Here is a 17,785-nt window from a genome sequence, read left to right as displayed (position 1 = left end):
CTCTGATGTTGTTACTGCTGCAGTTTCAGCATGACAACTCCTCCTGTCTTTTCTCTTTCTTCTTGCAGCAGGGTCAACTCAGGGCCTCACACATGCTTAGCAGTTGTTCTACCACTGAGCTACATCTTCAGCCACAGGGCACCAAGCTTTGATATGGAATGTGTTCATATCTTTGAAAGCAGTTCAATCCACTAAAGTATAAGAAGTAAAATCCCAGGTATGGCACAGTGGTGTGTGCCTGTACTCCCAGCACTCTGGGAGGCTGAATCAGGGGGATCACAAGTTTGAGGCCTACCTGGGCAACTTAGTGACAATCTGTCTCAAAGTAAATAATAAAAAAGGCTGGGGATGTAGCTCTGTGTGAAGGCCCTGGGTTCAATCCATGGGAGGGAGAGCTGAAAATGTTAAATGTATATATTGATATAAATTAAATACCTTTCTTTAAAACTTACACTATATAATAGATGTGAAAGTGACTCAAACTTTTTAATAATGCTATTTGTTCCCTATTTCAAGGGAAAATTTTAATTTTAATCTTTTGAATAAAATAACATCTCATGAGCCAAGATCATAGTAAAACACCATCTAAAAGATTTATCTTTGGTCAAAAATTATAAAGAAATGCTGAACTATTTTAAATAATGTAAAAACATCCCAAAAATGTTTTGATAGAGAAACTGATACCTAAGCAATTTCAGTCTTTGTGTGTGTGTGTGTGTGTGTGTGTGTGCGTGCATGTGTGTGTGTGTGTTTGCTTTTTTTTATTCAAAAAGGCCCATGATTCTTTGGGAGGTGATGCAAGATTGGTTTCCAGGAGTCACACCATAATTTCCACAGTCTTTGTAATAACCATAAATTCTACAGGTTCCTACTCTCCCCACCCCAATTCACTTTTGGCACCTAAACATGTAATGTTCACTTCTGAAAAATGGGGGAAATGTGCTGCCCACCAGGCTTTGGTCACAGTAATCCTTTCCTGATGAGAACACTTCTGATTGCTGAGTTTAGAATACTGATACAGTAAGAAGAATGAGTGGTCTCTCCTCAATACAAATCTTTTTCTGACTAACTACACAACTATCTCAGAAGAGAATCACATTAGAAACAGCAGCCAATTCTTAGCGGTAAAGGGGCAATGGTTTTATCTTTCCCCACTTCTTCTAATTGTAAATTTAGAATTACTGAGCAATTCTATGAGAGGTAGCAGGTTGGGCACAGGCTCTGGCTTCATGATTTTAGGACACAATTTTAAGTCATCACATTTTTCAGAAGATTCATCTGACACTGAACAAAAGAAGGGGCAGCTCACTGGACCTCTGCAAGCAGTTCTGTAGATCAGGTCAGGGCTAAGGATAGGTGAGGAGGAGCTGCGCCGGGCAGTCAGCAGGTAGGAGAGTGCTCACCAAAGGGGTTGACAAGGATCTGATTGCAACAGTGTGTCATCTATAAAGTATACTCTGCTCGTGTCTTCACTTAGCCCACCACCCTGAAATCATTTCCTACACAACATCAGGAGACTGAGGAGGAAAAGGGCCAATGCAGACTGTAACTGGCCAATATCTAAATATGAAGAGAATAACTTACAACTAGATTCTGGTGTTGATCTATTTGGGCTAATTCAAGTTCATTTTCCTAGCTATGCTTCAGATTCTCCGGGAACTGCCAAGAAACTTATCTAAAAAGTTTTGGGACTTGTCAAGTGTCACTAGAATTTGCTGGATTTTTTTCTGAGTGCTATTGTTAAATCAATAAAGGGTCAGAGAGTCCTCTTCAAAAACCTACTAAACAGACAACTTTATTTCAAAACAAAAGATGGCAAAGTTATAAAACTAGAGAAAAATAAGGTATTATTACAGTACTTTAAAAAAAATCCTTGATTGTCTCCTGCCTACAGCACTGTATACCTACACTGTCTGGAGGGAGGGAAAGAGGGAAGGAGAGCAGAAGCTCCGAGGAGGGTCCTGACAAAGCAGCCAGTCCACTGCATGGACAAGGGCTTATTTCTTCTGCCAGCCACTGATTCACAAGTGCTTTCACCATGTACAGAAGTGCGGGTGAACAGGTTGGGGAGAGCAGGAAGTACAACTAGAGGTCAAGCACAGCCCCAGCTCCTGGCCCAGCCCCATGTCCTCCGAGCAATGGGCCCCACCACCAGCTTGGTCTTCACAGCAGGCAGCGTCTTTCTTTAAGCTTTCCTTATTCTTGTTGCTTTTCTTGCCATTCTTGTCTTTGTTTTCTGACATCTTCTTTGCCCTGATTTCTCTCATAAGGTCGAAGAACTCCTTGTCCACATTGGTCCTCATGTTGGCTGATGTCGCCACATACTGCACGCCCCTCTCTTCTGCTTTGCTCCTGGGCTCCTCGACGGGTACCTGCCTCCGCTCCTCCAAGTCAGACTTGTTTCCCACGACCTGCAATGGAATTTTATCCTCTTCAGCCTTCACTCGGAGGATCTGTTCCCTGAACTCAGCAGTCGCTGTGAAGGATTCGTGTTCTGTGATTGAAAACACAACCAGAAATCCTTCCCCACTCCAGAAGTAGTTGTCTCGAATGGCGGCATAGTCTTCTTGTCCAGCTGTGTCCAGAATATCGATCTGGACTTCTTTGCCATCAAGAACCACTTTCTTTCTGTAACTGTCAGCTTCGGTAGGTTCATAGTCTTCTACAAACTCGTCACACATGAACTGAAGCACCAGGGCCAACTTGCCGACACTCCACTGCCGACCATGATCACTTTGTGCAGGGCCAAGCTGCTCTGGCCCTTGCTCTTGTTTGCAGCCATCCTGCCTGTTTTCTGAGGTGGTGACGCACAGACAGAAGACCCAGGTGGAGAGCTGGGACCCCTCCCATGCGACCTTGCTGCCTCACCAGTCTGCACTGGCCCTCCACTCTTAAGCGCGTCCCGCCCCCTCCTGGGCCAGACCCCTTGGCAATTTCAGTCTTAATGATTTACTAGGTAAGCATCACAGGAAATGCTAAGTTTCTGTCATCTGTTGAATTCTTGCCAAGTGTTAGAAGTTGTATGGTTTTCAGTTCCGATTCTGCAATGTAGGTGTTCATTGCTGTTTAATAAATTGGGCTGAGAAACACTTTCCCAAGGTCATAACGTGAGGCCTGAGTCACGTTAGCCTCTGTGCCTCCATTTTCAGTAAAATCTCCATTTATGCATGGCACTGACCTCTGCCTGAATCCCCAGGTAGTTTATCAAGATAAGTGTTGTTGTCAAGATAAGTGTTCCGAGAAAAACTGCAAAATGTGCCGTTCCTGTAAGGGCCGTTCTGCTTCTGTGACTGCGCCTGTCAACCACCCAGAGGGGAGGGGGGAGAGGAGAGAGGACTTCCTGGTTCTGAAACTGCTTAAAAACTGCAGCTGAAAGAAGTCTGGGCTCCTTCTCTGGGGCTGCGTCCTTGAGATTGGACCCTGGCTGGCGAAATAAAAGCTTGGCGTTCAAACTTTTAACTCACTGTCTATTTGTTGGCACAACAATAATTAACTTTGTTCTCTCTTTGCCAGAGACAGATGCCTGGTTGGCCTTAATCAGGAAGAGTAGCCCATGAATTCTGTCCTGCAGGACCTTTATTAGAAGGATAGATGTGCCAAAGTAAATGGGGACATCCATCTCCACATTTATATATGATCAGGAAGATTACTGAAGCTGACATTTCTGATGGAGATTGTGAGACTGAACACCAGTTACTCCATTTTGTAATAGGGCCCCAACTTGTCTGCTTCTGTTATGGATCACCAGGGGGACACTGAGTTGCAGGAATGTACTTGTTGTTGCACCAGGAAGGTCTGTTGAGTGCACAGTGTTCCGTCATGCTTACCCAACTTCATAACAGAACATGTTATCTTAAGAACAACCTGTAAAAAATCCTTCTGTGTTTTGCTCCTGTATTTCTGCTTGCCAACTTCCCTCTAGCATCTCCTATAAAAGGACCTCAGGCTCTGAGCCGGCTGCCTCTCTAAGCTCATTACTTGGAGGGTGCCGTCTGGCCAGACTAATAAAGGTCTGTTTTACTTTCACAACTTGTCCAGTGTGCTCCCTCCTGGGTGATCTTTGCTGTAGTCAGCTCCTTGGAGTGTTTGGTGAGGCCCACAGTCTTGCATTCTGGAGGCCCCAGTGAGATCCCCGGGTAGCAACCCCTGGTTTGGCCGAGACTTCGTGGTGGGATCCAGCAGGAGACTCTCAGGCACAGACCTCAGAAAACCTCTGGAGGTAAGCTTTCAGCCAGTTGCAACCATTTGTTAAGTCAGAAGTGAGGTGGCTGATGAGCTGGGAAGCCTCCCCTGACCCTGAGGTTCCTGATGAGGAACAAGGGAAGATTTAGTTTCATTTTTTCATGGGGCCCATTCATCTTGTCTTTTGTATGTTAGTGTTTTGTTTGTTGTGTGTCTGATTTTACATTTTTTTTCCTTTCCAATCCTATCAGGAGCAAAGTAATGGGAGGAACTTGTTCTACTGGGTCCACTCCGCTTGACTACTTTCTCACTAATTTTAAATTGGCTTTTTCCCCAGAACAAGAAGATGAATAAGGGGTAAAATTTTCTCCCAAAAGACTCCACTCCCTGTGCCAACTGGAATGGCCAGCCTTCAGGGTGGGATAGCCAGCCAAAGGGACTTTAGACCTCAGTATTTGCCAGGTGGTTTGGGGCAAGATCACCAGTTGCCCTGGCCACCCAGACCAATTTCCCTACATAGGCATCTGGGTTCGGGCTTGTAAGGAACCTCCAGCTTGGCTGCAGCACTGTTCCCTTCAAACAGACACTTGCATTTTAGTCACTGCCCCAAAAGGACCACAGGTACTTAAGACCCAGGCTCCCAAGCCGGTACTCTCACAGGAACCTGACCCCCTAGACCCCTTGGGAGGGCCTCCACCCTATGTGGAATCCTCCACCCCCTCAGATGTCTCCTGCTCTAGACCCTGAAATCCTTCCCTTCCTCCATCTGTTCAACATTTGGCTCCTACTCCCCTGTATCCTCTCCCTGAGGGGCCCCAGTCCCCAGACTCTGTGACTTCTCCTCCACACATGCAAGATGGGGCTGTGTATGAACCTTGCGAGGTCCCCACTGGGGAAACTTGTTCGGCCCCTCTCTTGCCCCTTCGGGAGCCAGAACAAGGTCACTATGTTTATATCCCTTTCACTACCAGTGACTTACATAATTGGAAACATCAAAATCCTCCCTTCTGAGAGAAGCCTCAAACCCTAATATCCCTCCTAGAGTCTATCTTCCATGCCCATGATCCTACTTGGTATGATTGCCAACAACTCCTCCAGGCCCTTTTTACCTCAGAGGAGAGGTAAAGGATCCAGGGATAAGCTGTGAGGTCGGTACTAGGTGGACCTGAAGCCCCCCTAGATGACCAACAGCGAGCCCGTCTTGAAGCACAACTCCCATCCACCCGACCCTGCTGGCAAACTAATACCTCGGGCAGGAGAGAAGCTCTCCAGAACTATCGCCAGCATCTCCTGGCTGGCCTGAGGGGAGCCGCTCAGAAGCCTACCAATTTGAGCAAGGTAAGTGAGGTCTTTCAAGGATCAGAGGAATCCCCTTCTGCCCTTTTGGAGCATCTGTTGGAAGCATACCGTACATATACTCCAATCGATCCAGACGCCCCTGCAAATCAGCAGGCAATAAATTTGGCATTTGTTACCCATTCGGCCCCAGACATTAGAAAGAAGCTGCAAAGACTAGAGGGATTTGAGTGAGAGAATAGAGAAAAGTTGATGAGTGTAGCCATGAAGGCATTTAACAACAGAGATCCCCCAGAAGAGAGGATGGCCAAGAGGCTGGGAAAAGTGACCATAGCCGCCTTGGCCAATGGAGGATTTGTCCAGAAAGAAAGACCCGGAAATAAGGGAGGGAACAAGGGAAAGATTTGACCCCTATTAGAGAAAGATCAATGTGCCTATTGTAAGGAAAAGGCCCATTTCTAAAAGGACTGTGAAAAGCTAAAAAGAAAAAGAAAAAAGGAGGCCCAAAAGGAAAAAAGGTGGAATCCTCTTAGTAGATGAAGAAGATTGATCGGGCCAAGGCTCATGGCTGCTCAACCCTAGTGAGCCTATGGTGACTTTGGAGATAGAGGGAACAGATGTTCAGTTCCTTGTGGACACTGGTGCAGCCCACTCTGTCTTGAAGACCCCCCTTGGACTCCTCACTTCCTCAAAAACCTCCATTACTGGAGCCACTGGAAAAGCAGCCTCCTACCCTTGGACCACTAGATGGACTGTGAATCTAGAAAAAGTCACCTTCTCCCATTCCTTCTTAGCTATCCCTGAGTTCCCATACCCATTGCTGGGAAGAGACTTGCTACAAAAGTTGGGGGCTATTATTTTCTTTGAGCCTGAAAGAGGGTCCTTCGAACTTAAGCCACCCTCCACCATTATGGTGACGGTTCCCCTAGAAGATGAATTTAGATTGCTAAAGGAGGGTGCAGAGACCCCGAACAAAAATGGGACTACTTTCAGAAAAAGTTTCCCAGGGTATGGGCTGAAACCAATCCACCTGGGCTGGCCAACCACCATGCCCCAGTGGTGGTCCATTTGCTGGCTTCTGCTGCACCCATTCAGGTGCAACAATACCCCCTCTGGCTGGAGACCAAGGTGGGAATCTCTAAGCACATCCACTGACTCCAAGAGGCCGGCATCTTGGTCCCTTGCCAGTCAGCCTGGAATACACCCCTGCTTCCTGTGAGGAAGCCTGGCACCTCAGACTTCAGACTGGTACAGGATTTGCGGGAGGTGAACAGCTAGGTGGGGACCATCCAACCAACAGTACCAAACCCCTATACTCTGCTGAGTCTCATCCCTCCTGCCCATGTGTGGTATTCAGTACTAGACCTCAAAGATGCATTTTTCAGCATACCTCTGGCACCAGTGAGCCAACCCCTCTTTGCCTTCGAATGGACAGACCCAGACACTGGGACTACTGGACAGCTGACATGGACCCAGCTGCCACAGGGATTCAAGAACTCCCCCATTCTGTTTGGGGAAGCTCTCCGCAAAGATTTATGAGTGGTAAGGAGAGTTTTTCCCCTTGCAACTATTCTTTAATATGTAGATGATTTCCTAGTGGCAACTTCAACCAATGAAGAATGTCTTGTGGCCACCGAAGGCCTCTTGGAAGTTCTCCAAGACCTGGGATATTGAGTGTCCTGGAAAAAAGCTCAGCTTTGCCAGACCAAAGTAACCTACTTGGGCTATATTCTTGAGGAAGGGAAGAGGAGGCTGGCAGAATCACGGGTATCAGCAATTCTCCAGATTCCAGAACCAAGCTCAAAGAAACAGGTGTGTGAATTCCTAGGGGTGATTGCGTATTGCAGAATTTGGATCTCTGGCTTTACTGAAACTGCCAAACCCTTGCATGAAGCCACTGCAGGGGGAGATATGCCCCTCAAATGGACTGAGGCTTGCCAGCAGGCATTCCAACTGCTTAAAACTATGCTTGCATTGGCACCAACCCTGGCATTGCCAGATATAACCAAGCCCTTCACTCTATATATAGCAGAGAAGAATGGGGTAGCTAAGGGAGTGATAACTCAGTCTTTGGGACCATGGAAGTGGCTGGTGGCGTACCTCTCATAAAAGCTAAACCCAGTGGCCCGAGGGTGGCCCACCTGTCTAAGGACTGTAGCAGCAGCAGCTGTTCTAACCCGAGAGGCTGACAAACTGACATTTGGACAGGATTTGACTTTAGTCACTCCCCATGCCATTGAGCCCTTATCAAACAGCTCCCCTGGCAAGTGGCTATCCAATGCCAGATTGTTGCAATACCAAGGACTCCTATTGAGCAGCTGCACATCAAGTTTGCCACCACCGCTAGCCTGAACCCGGCTACCTTACTCTCAGAGTCAGATGAACAAACGCCCATCCATGATTGCCTTGAGAAGCTTGAAAATTTATGGGGAAGGCATCCAGATTTAATGGACCAGGCCCTCCCCCAGGTGGAGGTCACATTGTATACTGATGGGTGCAGCTTCGTCCATGATGGAGTGTGATATGCCAGGACAGCAGTGGTCAACCAGGACCAACAGGTCGAATGGGAACAAGTGCTGCCCCAAAGGACATCAGCACAAAAGGCTGAGTTGATTGCTTCGACCAAGGCTCTGAAAGTAGGTAAAGGTAAAAGGATAAATATTTTCACTGACAGCCATTATGCTTTTGCCACTGCCCATGTGCATGGGGAGATTTATCAAAACAGAGGGCTACTGACCACTGAAGGAAAGACAATTAAAAATACAACAGATATTGACATTGTTACAAGCCATTTGGCTGCCCCGAGGGGTTGCTATCATCCATGTCCATGGGCATCAAAAGGGGGCTAGCCCTGGGGTGATTGGTAATAATGCAGCTGATCTGGCAGCGAAACAGGCTGCCCAAAAATCTGTGGGAAAACAGATGGTTCTGCTCCCCGCACCAGTGCTGCCAGAGAAACCAGAGTACACAGATGAAGAAACGGTGGAAATGACCAAAAAGTGGTGGACCCAAGGTAATCATGGATGGTGGACGACCAAGGACGGAAAGGTGGTGCTCCCAGCTGCTGTAGCAGACACGCTGCTACAAGAACTGCATGGGTCCACCACCTTGGTGAGAAAAGAATGATGGCCACTCTGCAACCCCATTTTGTCAGCAAGGGAATGGCACAAAAGGCCGAAGACCTAGTGAGACGATGCCCCACCTGTATCAAGGTAAACGCAAACCAGGTGACCGGACCTCCCGGGGTCCGACATAGAGGATTAACTCCAGGAGAACATTGGGAATTGGATTTTCCCAAAATGAAACCCAGCATGTATGGGTTCAAGTACTTATTAGTCTTTGTAGATACTTTTTCAGGATGGATAGAAGCCTTTCCTACTAAGAGAGAGACAGCCGAGGTAACTGTCAAAAGGCTCTTGACAGAAATAATTCCTTGTTTTGTCTTGCCCTTAGCCCTGGGGTCTGACAATGGCCCAGGCTTTACGGCTAAATTATCTCAATTCATCAGTAAAGGTTTAGGGATAAAATGGAATTTGCATTGTGCCTATAGGCCTCAGAGTTCAGGACAAGTAGAAAGAGCAAATTGAACCTTAAAAGAGGTACTAACTAAATTATGCCTGGAGACTGAACAAGGTTGGGTAGAACTTCTCCCCTTTGCCCTCCTTCATACCCAGTGTATCCCTAAGCTGCCCCTAAATCTGTCACCCTACCAGATCATTTATGGGTGATCTCCCCCGATCGTCCCTCTGGTTGATTTGGAGTTGAAGGAAAAACTTTCCCACCTCCAACTCCTTAAGTCCCTAAAAGCAGTCCATCAGCTTCAATCAGAGCTACATGACAAATGGAGAAAAACTATGCCTAGTCCTAGTGAAAAACCTTTGCAACCCTTACCCTATAAGCCGAGAGATTTGGTTTTCATTCACAGGTTTGACTCCAAGACCCTAGAACCCTGCTGGAAGGGACCATTTCCCATTGTTCTGGTGTCTCCCTCAGCAGTGAAGGTAGCTGGACACTCTGCCTGGATCCACCACAGCCATTTAAAGGTGGCACCCCGGAGGAAGCGATGTCAACATGGCAGATTGACCAGAACACAAAGGACCCCCTCAAGATAAGATCAATCAAAGACTAGTTTGGACAATATGGGGTTTCTTGGGGGTACTGTTCTTACCAGCCCCAATGGAACAGGGATCTGGATGCCAGCTGGTGGTGTCCAGCCACACTCCCCAGAACTGGACTTGGTCCCTAAAAAATGCCTTAGCGGGAGCTCACATTGCCACCATTACTACTGATAGCCCCATTTTATTATAGACCTGTGTGCTCTGGGGCTTTCAATCATTAGTGGTGTGTGGGGGGGCTGGTTCAAAGGGTAAAGTTTCATCTGGAAAGACGGGTAAAGGGGGCCATGGAGGGAGGTGTGGGACAGATGATAAGTTGGAAAAAACCTCTAAGACATAGATATTTATGCCTGCCCCATAGGAAAAAATAAAAGGTGCAATGGGGGAACAGGAAACCACTGTTATCATTGGGGTTGCGAATCTATTGTCCCATGGAAAAATGATGTGTATTTGGCCTTAGAACAACAAACACCAAGTGGTTTATGTTCCAAAGGAAAATGTAATCCCATCAAGCTAACCTTAAAACAATGACAAAATCCATATAAAGATTGGGAAAAAGGAAAATCCTGGATGGTGGCACTCTATGTGGGGGGAAAGGACCCCATGACTGACCTCTTCATCCAGCATAGCCCAGTAATAGTACTGCCTAAAATGGTAGGCAACATCTATAGGGTCTCAGGCCCCCAAGGAAAAAAAAGACAAAAGAAACCTATAATGTGTCATTAGCTACTCCTGAATCTCCAATTCAACCATACCTAAAAACCCTGGATGGCATGTACACCCTGTTGAATGTGTCTAGCTCCAATCTTACCCAAAGGTGTTGGCTGTGTTTGAGTCCACATCCCCCGTATTATGTAGGGTTGACAGTAAACAGCACCTTCTCAGAAGCTGACCAGAATGAGTGTGATTGAAAACAACTGAGGTTGTCAATTGGGGATATAAAAGGAAAAGGGTTATGTGTTAAAAATTCCAAGTGTTACATCTTCTTATCTGGACAGTAACTCCTTGTTTGTCCATGACAGTCCTCAATCAGGAACTTAATGTATGCGTAATGGTCCACATTTTACCCCAAGTCACTATATATGGAGAAGACCAGGGTTGGGAATACCTAGCTAAGAGAACATAAACCCGAGAGAAGCGCCACCCAGCATTGATTCCTGTGTTAACTGCAGCAGGCATTGTGGGATCAGCAGCTCTTGGCGCAACTGCAATAGGACTGCAAGACTCCACTTTCAAGACCCTTGCTCAACAGGTAAAAATAGACTTAGGCCTACTTACCAAGTCAGTGTCTCATTTGGAAAAACAGGTTGATTCTCTGGCTGAGATGGTCCTTCAAAATTGCCGAGGACTCGACCTCAGGTTTATGAAAGAGGGAGGGCTATGTACAGCCCTAGGAGAGCAATGTTGCTATTATGCTACTAAATCTGGAATAATAAGAGAAACCCTGGCCACCATAAATAAACTCCTACAAGAAAATTATAATAGATTGAAAAAACAGGAGGGATGGTTCCAGTCAATGTTTAACTGGTCTCCCTGGATGACTACCCTTTTTTCTGTCCTTGCTGGACCCCTGTTAATCTTGTTACTAGCTTTGACTTTCAGCCCATGCATTATTAATAAGCTTATGGCCTATGTAAGGGCCTGGATAGGATCTGTTCACCTAATGATTCTGAATTAACAGGCCAAATATCATCCTTTAAGTGAGCTAGACGAGGAAGGGCAGAGATGGAGACAAAAATATCAAGATAATGCTGTGTAAGATTACACAGCCATGGAAAAAATCAGTGGGGAATGTGAGACTGAACACCAGTTACTCCATTTTGTAATAGGGCCCCAACTTGTCTGCTTCTGTTATGGATCACCAGGGGGACATCGAGTTCCAGGAATGTACTTGTTGCACCAGGAAGGTCTGTTGAGTCCACAGTGTTCCATCATGCTTACCCAACTTGATAACAGAACATGTTATCTTAAGAACAACCTGTAAAAATTCCTTCTGTGTTTTGCTCCTGTATTTCTGCTTGCCAACTTCCCTCTAGCATCTCCTATAAAAGGACCTCAGGCTCTGAGCCAGCCACCTCTCTAAGATCATTGCTTGGAGGGTGCCATCTGGCCAGACTAATAAAGGTCTGTTTTACTTTCACAACTTGTCCAGTGTGCTCCCTCCTGGGTGATCTTTGCTGTAGTCAGCTCCTTGGAGCGTTTGGTAAGGCCCATGGTCTTACAGAGATAAGGACAGTGTTTCAGAGGCCATCTTGCTCCTCTGCTCCGGAGACCAGAGGAGAGCTGAGGCCTAACTGGCTTCCTCTGTGAGCACAAAGGAGAAAGCCTGAGCTCAGGGGTGACTGCACACTGCAGGTTCTAGAGAAGAGTTAAGACAGCTGAGTTTAAGTTCTTTACCAGAGCAGGTATAATGGGTATTGGAAAGCAGGTGACTCTTGTGCTACTTTGATTGCTCATACCTGTGTTTGGGTGAATAAAAGCAACATGAGCCAGATGCGGGGACTCCTCTGCCTCCTAAGAGGCATGAGCCCCCTGGATGCCCACTCGTTAAGCTGACTGTGACTCTTTGCAGTTCATCCTCCTTCACCCCCCAGTAAGCGAGAAAGAAGTAGTGGGTCCAGCTCCAGGAACAAGGCCTGGTAGGTCAGCCATAGGCGGTGCCCCAACTTAGGGCTTGGGTTCCTGGCCCATCCACTCTGCTCCATGATATTCTGGCTGCACAGACCCTCATCTCCCAGTACATGTGACCAGGATGCCTGGTGCCTCACAGGGTCTGGGGCTTCCTCCAGGCTGCACTGCTGACTCCCTGCTGTTCTGAGGCTCTCTGAAGGGTCAGGAGCACAAAGGAGGCGTCCCCTCTCTCCTGGGCTCAGACAGAGGCTCCAGCCCCTCATTCCTCCACTCACAGCCACTCCTTTATCCTAATGATGCCTGTAAGGTAGGGGAAAGCAAATGACAAACTTGAGATGACATCCCAAGAATCTCACAGTCAGATAAGCCATGGGTGTCTCGAGGTCTGCTGGTCATTGTCCCCTGCTTCCCTAAAGATGATGCCTAGCAGGTCATTGTCTCCACTATGAATTTTAACACAACTGGTCTATTTGAATTCACTCTGGGTAATGCACATATATATGTGTATATGTTTCTAGGGTACTACATTTTTCCTACAATTCTATTTTATTGTCACAAAATACTCTTAATAAATGTCCATTTAGTATTCTTAACAATTTTTAAAAGGGTTTTTTCTCATTGTATTATTTTGCTGTCCAAATCAGGGTTTCATTTTTGGTTTTTGTTTTTTTTGGTACCAGGGATTGAACTTGGGTCCTTGCATTTGCAGAGCAAGCAGCAGAACCACTGAGCTAAATCCCCGGCCCAGGGTTTGATCTAGTTAGTAGATATTTTCAGAGATACAGATTTTGATTATATTTATTATTCTGTCTTGTTCAAATTTCACCATTTTGAAATTTATGTTCTCCTCTTATCCATTTTATTTTCAACTTCTTAATCTGAATTTCTGCCTTGGCAGTGGAGAAGATTTTCCTTTGTATTCAGATAAATTCTGGATTTCGGTAAGCTTCACATGGACACACAGAAAGAGGATGCATTTGCTTTAAAGTGTGCCTCATTTCACATTTACATTTAATCATTTTTTAAATAAATGCAAATCCTCAATATCCAAGCTTTATTTTTCTTTCTCTTGGCCTAGTATATTTCTGAAACAATGAGCACTCACATTTCATAGCATAATTATTTTAACATTTCTCCAAGTTTGTTGTTGGTTTCTCTAGAGGGAAACCGTAGACCCCGGAAAGCACCAACTTTTAAAGAAAGAAAAGGAGACAGCCTGGGGGATGAACAGCAGTTTAATTCCTCTGCCACTATTCCACAATCACAAAGGAAAGAAGCAAGGCTTTTTTTTTTAATACATGTAGGAAAGCAGCTTAGTTATTCTGGCTATTGTCTTTCTGATTTTTACCTCTGATGATAACCAGTTAAGTGACTCATAAAAACTACAGGAGAATTCACAAGTCCCCTGTTTCCATTCACCAATCCCGTACATCAAAGAGCACACTGCAGCCCTCTTCTTATCAGATAGTATCAAGAGAGCAGGAGGACTTTAGCCAAAAATCAAGCCCACTGACCCACCATAAACATCACAGATGTGCATAGTGAGTACCTCTCTTACCACCCATAGAGTCATTGGGTGGAGGTCCTCTGATCCCACAAAATGGTAAATAAGAAAACTAGGAAAACCTGTTTTTCTCCTGTGAGACTTTTACAAGGTCTCAAAGTTTTCTGGCACTCTTTTAACAAACAGACTTGTGGAATTTCCCAGAAATGACTTAATTCTCTTACTTAACAAACTTCTTGTGATCTATTCTTACAACTAGATAGCTGAATTCTACCATTTCCGACAATTCCCCCTTTTTTATTTTATGTAGGCTAAATTCTTGATTCTAACATCGAGAAGATCAAGAGACAGTATCTTGACAGGCCAGGAAGGGAGACATCTTATGCCGGCTCAATTTGCTGTCTGGTCCTTCTATAATTTTATAAAACAGAAAGAAATATAGTAAAAGAGGAAATAATATTGAAAAAAATCATCTTTAAATTTATCAATCATTGTATAAAGGGAACAGAGATGGTTTCTGTTTTTGTTTTAGCATATAAGTAATTCCTTTTTGGGGGCACAATCCCACACAGTAAGGTAGGCATTGTATGCCACAGCACGATAACAACAAACATATGATAACAATTATGACTATAAGAAAAAGCTGTTTTAACCATTGCATATTAGGCAACCATTGAGTTAACCATTGAAACAAATCCCATCCTAATTTTTCATTATGTATTTTCTCTGTCAATTCTTCTAATTGTTTTATTTTTTCCTGAATCCCTGGGCTATTGTCAGTCATATTAAAACAGCACATATTTTTTAGTTTTTCACATCCTTGATGATGGAACAAGAGTAAGTAATCTATTGTGGCCCTGCTGTCTAGTATAGCCTGTCGGTGTTCTTGTAACTCCTGATTAATTAATGCCAAGGCAGATGAGGCAGCATTTAAACCTTTGACCACCTTGCAGGCCAATTTTTGTACTGCCTTTTCTGCATGAATTCCTATGGCAGCCTGCGCAAGCACAGATGCTATCATAGGTGTTACTTGAGCATCTACATCATCATCACATCCTGGATCAGTATAGGGTGACCAAAGTTTAATTCTTTTGGGCACTATCAAATCAGTTTGATCTGGCAATATTATGGCTAAGTGACTTAGGCAGCACCGAGTCTCAGACAAGTAAGCAGGGATATAATTAAACGTTACTCCTTCACATGTATAAAACCATCCTGATGGTAAAGGTATATGACCATCATTATATATGATTTCTTGTTCCTCATAACAGGTCACTTTTTCTAACTTTTGTAATCTTAGACATTTTGTGGTACAATTTTTATATATAGCACATTGTGTGTTGTTTAACATAATCATCTGATGTGTATAAAACTTAATAGCATTTTTTGGTTTAAAATAAGAAGGAGTCCCCAAATTGTAACTATCTTCATATGTAAGATTTTTTTCTGGGATATCTTTAAACAGGGTATAAGGTTGTATCAGACTCAAAGGAGTGCACACTGGGATGAGACAACTCCCTAATACAGAATGTAAATTTACATCTACATTTAAACAAAACTCAGACAAATTAAGTGATTGTGCCAGCTGAATCCAAACATTACCAGCAAGATCTAAATGTTTTGGGGGTAATATTGCTGATGTTCCAGAAAACAATGACTTAAAAATAATGATCATAATAAATATTGAATTACGGGTCAATATAGCAAACATTATTATTCCCAACAAAAATAATCTATCAGTTTCCCTTTTTACTTCTTGGACTTTATAAAAGTTTTTGTTTGAATCTAAGAACATTTTGTTAGACTAGAGAGGGAGAGTCCAAAAGGAATCATGAATATATATTATAGGTTTTACATTTATCCGATCTTTAATTACAATAGTACTAGTATCATTTTGAGGGGCTAAATAATCACAGTCCGACATACTTACACCTACCTGAGCAGTGGATGAATTTGATAGAGATATCATAGTAAGGAAGAAAAGTACTGAGCGTCTAGGCTCAGGGGAGGCTGGGCCCATAGATGACATGCAGTCTCGAGCCTTTGTTACTAGGTTAGTTAACATATCTCAGTCAGGGAGTTTGGAATGGTATTTAGCATGAGACTTTTTCTTTCTTTTTTTCTTTGGTTTAAGAGAGAGCTTTTTAATTTTTTGAACAACCTCTTTTTCCAATCTTTCTGAAATAGTGCTTAAAGGTTGTCCAAGCACTACCTGTTTCTGGAGACCCACCGCCCAGGCCATTGTCTTGACTCGGGAATCCAATTTTTCATTCAGGAAGCCAGACCTGGGTCACTCCGCCATCTGTGGAAACACAAGCATATCCCTTCCCCTTTGCAAGCATTTGTCCTGATGTCCAATTATCATGATCTAATTTTACCCAGACTGCTTGAAGTGATTTTGAGTCAATTTTTTAAAATGTTTTTCAGGCCGAGATTCAATGTCTCCTTGTGGTAAATTTTAAAAATTTAATGTAAATAAAGTAATATGTAAAAGTTGATGTGGTGTTTGTATTAATTGTTTCATAAATTTCTTATAGGTTACATTTTGTTCTTCACTTAAGGAAGCAATTTCCTTTTTCCTGTATTCCTTTTCCCCACATTCCCCCTTTTTTATTTTATTTAATTGTAATTTTAACATATGATGAGCTCATTCTACAAGTGCCTGTCCCTGAGGATTATAAGGAATGCCAGTAATGCCATGTTCAGTATGATATTCTTGTAAAAATATTTTAAATTTTAAGCTAGTATACGCAGGTCCATTATCTGTTTTTATAGGTCCAGGAACTCCCATTATAGAAAAACATTCTAATAAATGAACAATAATGTTTAGTTGATTCTCCTATATGAGCAGAGGCCTATTATGAATTTGGAATAAGTATCAATGTATACATGTAAATAACAGAATTTGCCAAATGGAGGATAATGAGTAATATCCATCTGCCAAATTTGATGTGGTTTTAAACCTCTTGGATTAATTCCCATTGGCCCTTGTTTTAAGTGTAGTGGATAACAAATTGGACATGATCTAATAATTTTATGGGCTTGGGAGTATGGATTTTTATATCTCTGATGTAGCCTTCCTGCATTAGTATGTAAATATCATGTTCATGTTGAGCATTGTTGAAATAAATTAAATTTTTATTAGGATGTGTCAATCTATCTGCTTGATCATTGCCAAAATTTAAAGGTCCAGGCAAATTGGAATGTGCCCTTATATGAGTACTATAGATAGGCTGTTGTCTTTTTCTGATCAAGGCTTGAATTTCTTTAGTTAGAAATTGTATTATGGATGAAGAGGTGCATATAACAGCAGTTTCTAATTGTTCAATCAAATTAACCACATACATTGAATCTGCAACAATATTAATAGCTACATCAGGCTTCCGCTTCCATTGTAACAGAGCTAAGACAGCAAATAATCCATTTTGTTGTGCCATATGATATGGGGTTAATATAACCTTTTGTTCTTTGGTAAATGGTAAAATAACATTATCTGGTTCTTTTTCTAACATTTGTCTGCTTCTGGTTTTTCTTCCTAAAATTAATTTACCAATTATACAAACATATGAATGAGGAGAAGAACATTTATGTTTAGAATGTATCCATTCTAAAATTTTTTGATCTTGAATCAAAACTGCAGTAGGATATAATTTAGTGGGAAGGATCATGAGCCCTATAGCCAATTCTGGATCAAATCTTGTTAGCATTTTATTTTTAAAAGCTTGTTCTACCAATTATAACTCTTTTTTTGGTTTGTTTTTTACCTTTTGGAGTACGATTTTTGGGGCTGTTTAAACCTGGATCCCCTTCAAGAGTATTAAACAAACTTGTTAGATCGTCAGTAACAATGCCTAAAGCAGGACAGATCCAATTAATATTACCTAACAATTTTTGAAAATCATTTAATGTTTTTATTTTTTATTTTTTCCCCATTAACTTTATTGGTACATTTTAGGTATAAAATACAGTTACATTCATCATTGGGATCTTGTACCATTACATGAGTATCTTGGTTCTTATTTTTTTTTCCCCTTCTATTGCCCTCCCTTCACCCCCT

General features: G+C 43.3%; 1 long non-coding RNA gene and 1 pseudogene across 1 annotated transcript; one reads left to right on the top strand and one right to left on the bottom strand.

The window, feature by feature from the left end:
- Nucleotides 1–1,878: 1,878 nt before the first annotated feature.
- LOC101699967 (ras-related protein Ral-B pseudogene) lies at nucleotides 1,879–2,947 on the bottom strand (annotated as a pseudogene).
- Nucleotides 2,948–3,958: 1,011 nt separating this feature from the next.
- Nucleotides 3,959–16,503, top strand: LOC147822371 (uncharacterized). Its single transcript, XR_015445743.1, has 3 exons — nucleotides 3,959–4,219; nucleotides 4,520–5,520; nucleotides 9,404–16,503. It is a non-coding gene; the product is annotated as an uncharacterized LOC147822371 (long non-coding RNA).
- The last annotated feature ends 1,282 nt before the right edge of the window (nucleotides 16,504–17,785 follow it).

The sequence above is a fragment of the Heterocephalus glaber genome, unplaced genomic scaffold (assembly GCF_053883595.1).
Source record: "Heterocephalus glaber isolate CG9 unplaced genomic scaffold, H.glaber_assembly_v1.0 deba00001648, whole genome shotgun sequence".
Classification (NCBI taxonomy): Eukaryota; Metazoa; Chordata; class Mammalia; order Rodentia; family Bathyergidae; genus Heterocephalus; species Heterocephalus glaber.
This window is presented reverse-complemented; position numbering and strand designations above follow the sequence as displayed.